The sequence below is a fragment of the Bidens hawaiensis genome, unplaced genomic scaffold (assembly GCF_021521415.1).
Source record: "Bidens hawaiensis isolate Kalapana, Puna unplaced genomic scaffold, B.hawaiensis_p1.1 tig00017348_1, whole genome shotgun sequence".
Classification (NCBI taxonomy): domain Eukaryota; kingdom Viridiplantae; phylum Streptophyta; class Magnoliopsida; order Asterales; family Asteraceae; genus Bidens; species Bidens hawaiensis.
The window spans coordinates 512,262-518,246 of record NW_027492625.1 but is presented as its reverse complement, the minus strand read 5'-3'; the positions used below and the strand labels follow the sequence as shown (position 1 = coordinate 518,246).

Sequence of the window (5,985 nt, the reverse complement as noted above, 5' to 3'; positions counted from 1 at the left end):
ATCATATCACGTCACGTGGCTGAAACACGTCGTCCCCGGGAAACAAATCCAGGATGTTTCTTAACATACCGCGAACAACATGTTTCGGCCACATGGCACGATATGAATGGATCACAAACTCGTATCATCGACCGAAAATTAAAATTTGAGATACATAATCGAAATCTTTATAAAGAAATCTTTATAACCATGCCATAATCAATCAAACACTATCTTGCCATTGTTTAAAAGATTCTCCGAATCCCATAATTGAATAAGCAGGCTAACTTAACTCCAAAGGACCCCACAACACTTTTGAGTTTCTCAACAAGACTTTGAAGAAAGATAGAAGAAGAAGGATCTTTAATTGAGCTTCTTTCCACCACCATGTGAACATACTCTTTGACCCCTTATTATTATTATTATTATTATTATTATTAATAAATTTGCTGCTAGGGTTATTATTTTTGGAATCTTCTGGTGGGTTTTGTCAATAATAATAATAGCTTCAAGTGGGTAGCAGTTGTTCTTGTATTTGTGGAGGAGTTGACCTAATTTGGGTTTTCTTCTAAGTGGGTTAGGATCAATTCACTTACTTTTTAAGTTTTTTAATCTGGGTTTTCTTCCAATTCATTGATTCTCTATCTGGGTTCTGCTAGTTTGATCAAAATTTAGGGTTTTGGAACTTGGGTTTTGCTAATTTGATCGAAATTTTGTGTTTTGGAAGTTGGGTTCTGTTAATTTGATTAAAATTAGGGTTCTTGGAGCTTAATTTGTGGGTTGTTGACTTTGTGAAGTCAATTGGTATTTGTGTGGCAATAATGGCTTGTATGAAGTTAGGATCCAAAGCTGATGCATTCCAGAAGCAAGGCCAGGCTTGGTATGTTCTTTAATCTTTTTAAATTTGTCATTTTTCTTATCTATTTTTTACATATAAATATAAATGCTGGTCAATAAAAAATAAATAAATATATAATTGATTTATTTATGTGTATATGTATGCATGATTTGGTACTAATTTGCTATGAGTTTTGGCATTCATGGATTTATTGATGATCAGTAGACTTGTTTATCCAAATTTATGTTCCTGGAAGTTGTAAAATCATGTGTTTTCTTGATTTAGATGACCTGTATCAGTGCTACAGTGAAAATGTGATGTGTTTGACCTAAAAAGTCAAAGGGGGTATTTTTTTTATGTCAAATGTGGTGGCGTTGATAGCCGAAAGACAAGGGTACATGCACCAATCGGTTGGTGTCCCGATGGTTGAGTGTTATGTGTCTTATGTCCAAGGCTTGATGCAAAACTACTATCGAGCCAGGGGTCTCACCGGAAGCAGCCTCTCTATTCCTATGGGGTAGAGGTAAGGCTGTCTACATCTTACCCTCCTCAGACCCTACCATAACTTTGTTATTGGTGGGATATACTGAGTACGATGATGATGATGAAAGGGAGCTTGATTTATTTGAGGGTTGCTTTTCAAGTTACCATCTTGTTTGTTAAAATTTAAAGATCTTGTGTTAATGTTAAAGTTTAAAGATAATTTTTTTTACCTCAAAGTAAAGGGTAATTTGATTGCAGTGAGGGTTTTTTTCCCAACTTTATTATCAACTATCTAGTTTATAGAAGTTACCATCGTTTTTGACTTTTTTCCAAGTTTAACGAGGTATATTTGACCTCAAAGGTCAAAGGACATGTTGGTCCATGTGTTCTCTCAACAAAAAATTGGTTGAACTGAGGTTTAATTTTGCAATTTTACACCATCTTTCGCTGCTGTAAGCTTGGTATAGTTACCATATTTTGAAGAATATAAGTAATATGTTTGACCTCAAAAGTCAAAGGACACATGTGTCTTTGGAACATAAACTTGATTGTACATGTGATGCTATTTCATCTCTTACACCAAATCTGTTCATAAAGATTAATGTAATTAGCACAATCATATCCAATTTTATTAATAACTATCAATTTTGAAGTTAAAATCAAAATTATACCTCAAAAGTCAAATTACACATGTCTTTGGACCTTTCTTAAGACCTACTACTATTAAGCTCTATGCTACTTCATGTTCCTACTTTTGATTCTTTTTGCAATTGATCTTGAGCTATCACCAGCTATTCTTGATCTTTTTGTTGGGCATGATTTTGTGGCTTTATTTATTTTCTGAACGATTTTGTGGCTTTATTTTTTATGCACTAATTTGGATGTTTGGATATGGTTATCATTGTAGGTTTTGCACAACCGGTCTCCCAAGTGATATTGTTGTTGAAGTGGAAGATATGTCTTTCCATCTCCATAAGGTAAGCTTTATTGTTTCTTATGTTCTCTATTTATTGTCATACTTTGACTATCAAACGAGCAATTTAAAGTTTCAAAATTGATGTGCACGTCTCTGAATTCGAAAGAAAAAGGAGTAATAGCATTGGAAAATTACAATGTGCCTGAAACGTAAATAGAATGCATTCTAAAAATTTGAAATCATAATTATAACTTTAGCAAAATAAAAGATTGTCATTCAAAGTCAGCGGATGAAGACTAAAGTATATTTCAACCCGTTTTCAGCATTCTTTTTTCAAGAAGTTATCTTGTTAAAATTATTTTTTTCGTTTATTATCATTATTATTGTACTTAAATTCAATGACATCGCTTTGGGCCTTCGATATTTCAGATATCCTGCAAATGAATATTCTGTAAGTTATCTTTCTAAACAAAAGCTGACAACTTTGACCCGCTCTACTTATGAACATGGCGATTAGGGTTATGTTTCGTTTGAACTAAGTAAAAAAACAATTAGTTAAAAAGGAAACAGGTCAAATGGGTCGAAGTAATCTAAACTATTGTTTAATTATCCACACACCCTCCTAAATCGCTTTAATAAAACAATAGATTATTATTATTGTTATTATTATAATTTTATTATTATTATTATTATTATTATTATTATTATTTTGCATTATACACATTCTCCAACTTATTTATGCAGTTCCCATTGCTTTCAAGAAGCGGCGTCATGGAAAGATTGATAGCAGAAGCATCCGAAAAAGGCGACACAAATGGCACCATAACTCTGACCGACATTCCCGGTGGGGCCAAAACATTCGAACTCGTTGCTAAATTCTGTTACGGTGTAAAACACGAAATAACCGTCTCAAATGTGGTACCCCTCCGGTGCTCTGCCGAATATCTAGAGATGACCGAAGAATACGGAGAAGACAACGTAATTTCACAAACTGAAATCTTCTTCAATCAAGTTGTTCTTAAAAACTGGAAAGATTCCTTAAAAGCACTCCAAACGTGCGGTGATGATAATATTATCCATCATGCCGAAGAGCTTAATATTACAAAACGGTGCATCGAGTCGTTAGCGGTCAAGGCGAGCACCGATCCGAATTTGTTTGGTTGGCCCATGATCGACCATGGTGGGCCCATGCAAAGCCCGGATGGTAGTGTGTTGTGGAACGGGATAAGCACCGGGGCCCGGCCCAAAAACGTGAGCTCCAATTGGTGGTATGATGACGCGTCGTCTTTGACTTTGACTCTTTACAAAAGGTTGACTTTGGCAATGGAGGCCCGCGGGATTAAACAAGAAATAATAGCGGGTTCTGTCGAGTATTACGCGAAAAAGTATTTACCGGGCCTGACTCGCCGGAAAACCGCACCGGCGGGTGTAACCGCCATCGAGCCGCCATCGGAAGAAGACCAGAAGATTTTACTTGAAGAAGTCAACCGATTACTTCCAATGCAAAAAGGTCTAGTTTCAACTAAATTCTTATTCGGGCTTTTACGAACCGGGTTGATTCTTCGGGCTGACCCGTCTTGCATATTGGATTTGGAGAGAAGAATCGGGATGCAACTTGATCAAGCGACTCTTGAAGATTTATTAATGCCGAATTTTTCGTACTCGATGGAAACGTTGTATAATATTGAGTGTGTGCAACGGATGGTGGAGCATTTTATGGCTATGGATCAAGCAACAGGTGGTGGGTCCCCTTGTTCCATTGAGGATGAACGGTTGTTGGGCTCACCGTCTTTGACTCCTGTCACGATGGTGGCTAAGCTTATTGACGGGTACTTGGCGGAAGTTGCACCCGATGTTAATTTAAAGCTTCCTAAGTTTATGTCTCTTGCGGAGGCGGTTCCCGAGTATGCTAGACCATTGGATGATGGGTTGTATCGTGCAATCGATATTTATTTGAAGGTAAATGACTTATGATGATTCACGTTTTAGTACTGGTGGAAAAATAGATGGGTTGGGACGTTGGGTAACGGGTTGAAACAAATAATTTTTTGGTCACGGTCAAAGTAGGTTGGCTTAAAATACCCAGCCACTTTAATTCAAATGGGTTAAACGAGTCAACTCGTGAACCGACCAGGTTGATACGAATACGTCCCTCTTAGCTAAACGGGGTCGCGCGCTCAACCTGACACTAACCTGAACCCGGTAATACTAAACCCAAACCCGAAAATGTCGCGTTTGGTTCTTGTCGTGTCAGAAATTCACGCCCCTAGGGTCGGGTCCGGTTGACCCAAAACACTAAAGTTTTCAACTTTCTGATAAAGTACGGGTCAAATGCGTTATTATATCACTATTATTGATTGAAAAATATTTTGATAAAAATGTTTAACCATTAGTTACACGAAAAATATCCATTAATGATGAGAAAACAAGTGATTTCTTGCACAGGGTGTGTTAATAACCTTAGTTTAAAAACTTATCATGCGAAGAAGACATTATTTTCATGAGTAAAGGGATAATTTAAAAAGACCACATTACCCTTCCGTTAGTATGGAGATACGGGTACAATGGTTATTCTGATCTGTGCTCATTTTAGAGGAAGTGCTCAACTATTAGTTAAAAGTCTAATATGAAAAACTTGTGTATAATGCATGAATAGTTAGCTCAAAAATATGCCATAAAAGGAGATATTGACCAAATTACCCTTTTATAGGTTAAAATGTCTAAAATACCCATATTTCCTTCATGACAGAACGGGAAAACTTGCTATAAAAGACATACTACAGTTTTAGTATCATTGAAAGACAGGCATTCTGAAGGGTATATTCGACAATCTAACATTTTTCAATTTCACAAATGCAGTATCATCCATTGTTAGCAGAGTCAGACAGAGAACAGCTATGCAGACTCATGGACTGCCAAAAACTATCATTAGAAGCGTGCACACACGCCGCACAGAACGAACGATTGCCATTACGAATCATAGTCCAAGTTCTTTTCTTTGAGCAGTTGCAGCTCAGAACCTCCATAGCCGGCTGTTTCTTGGTTTCAGACAATCTTGCAGACTGGTCAAGACAGTATAGAAGCGGGTTGGGTGCGGCATCACAAGAGGGCGGTTGGAACACAGCCGTGAGGGAGAATCAAGTTTTAAAAGTTGGTATGGATAGCATGCGGATGAGGGTGTCGGAGCTCGAAAAAGAGTGTTCAAATATGAAGCAGGAGATTGAGAAACTGGGGCGGGCCAAGGTCGGCAGTGGCGGTGGCGGGTGGCGGTGTCGGAGGAAGTAGTACTTGGGGTAATATGTCAAAGAAGTTTGGGTTCAAACTAAAGTCTCAAATGTGTAGTGCACAAGAGGGAAGTGTTAGCAAGCAAAGTAATGCAAGTGGGAAGAAGGTTGAAAAGGTTAGAGGGAAGCAACAAAAGCAAATGAAGCATAAGAAAGATTTGTCCTGGGAAGGGTAAAATGGGAAACTGAAATGTTAAAAAAAATATTTGTTTGGCAAAGTGTAAACTTAGGCTACATTTAGGTCTCAAATTGCTAAACAAATATTTTTTTTTAACTTTTTTTTTAAGTTTGGGTTTAAATATGGTGTGGTGAAAGTCAATTGTAACAAGACCTAAATGTAGATGGAAAAGGTTTGTTTTCCTTTTGTATTAGCATACTATACTTTAAACAAACCTTAGATATTGATTTAGATAAATTAAGGCACTGGTGTAAGGTACTGATTTTGGTCTGCCACACAGGAATCAGTGTACATCGCTATTCTTTTT

The 5,985-nt window shown here is 37.1% G+C and overlaps 1 pseudogene across 1 annotated transcript; it reads left to right on the top strand.

The window, feature by feature from the left end:
* Positions 1-300: 300 nt before the first annotated feature.
* Positions 301-5,785, top strand: LOC143553668 (BTB/POZ domain-containing protein At1g30440-like; annotated as a pseudogene). Its single transcript, XR_013138870.1, has 4 exons — positions 301-859; positions 2,208-2,277; positions 2,961-4,175; positions 5,076-5,785. The product of XR_013138870.1 is annotated as a BTB/POZ domain-containing protein At1g30440-like (transcript).
* The last annotated feature ends 200 nt before the right edge of the window (positions 5,786-5,985 follow it).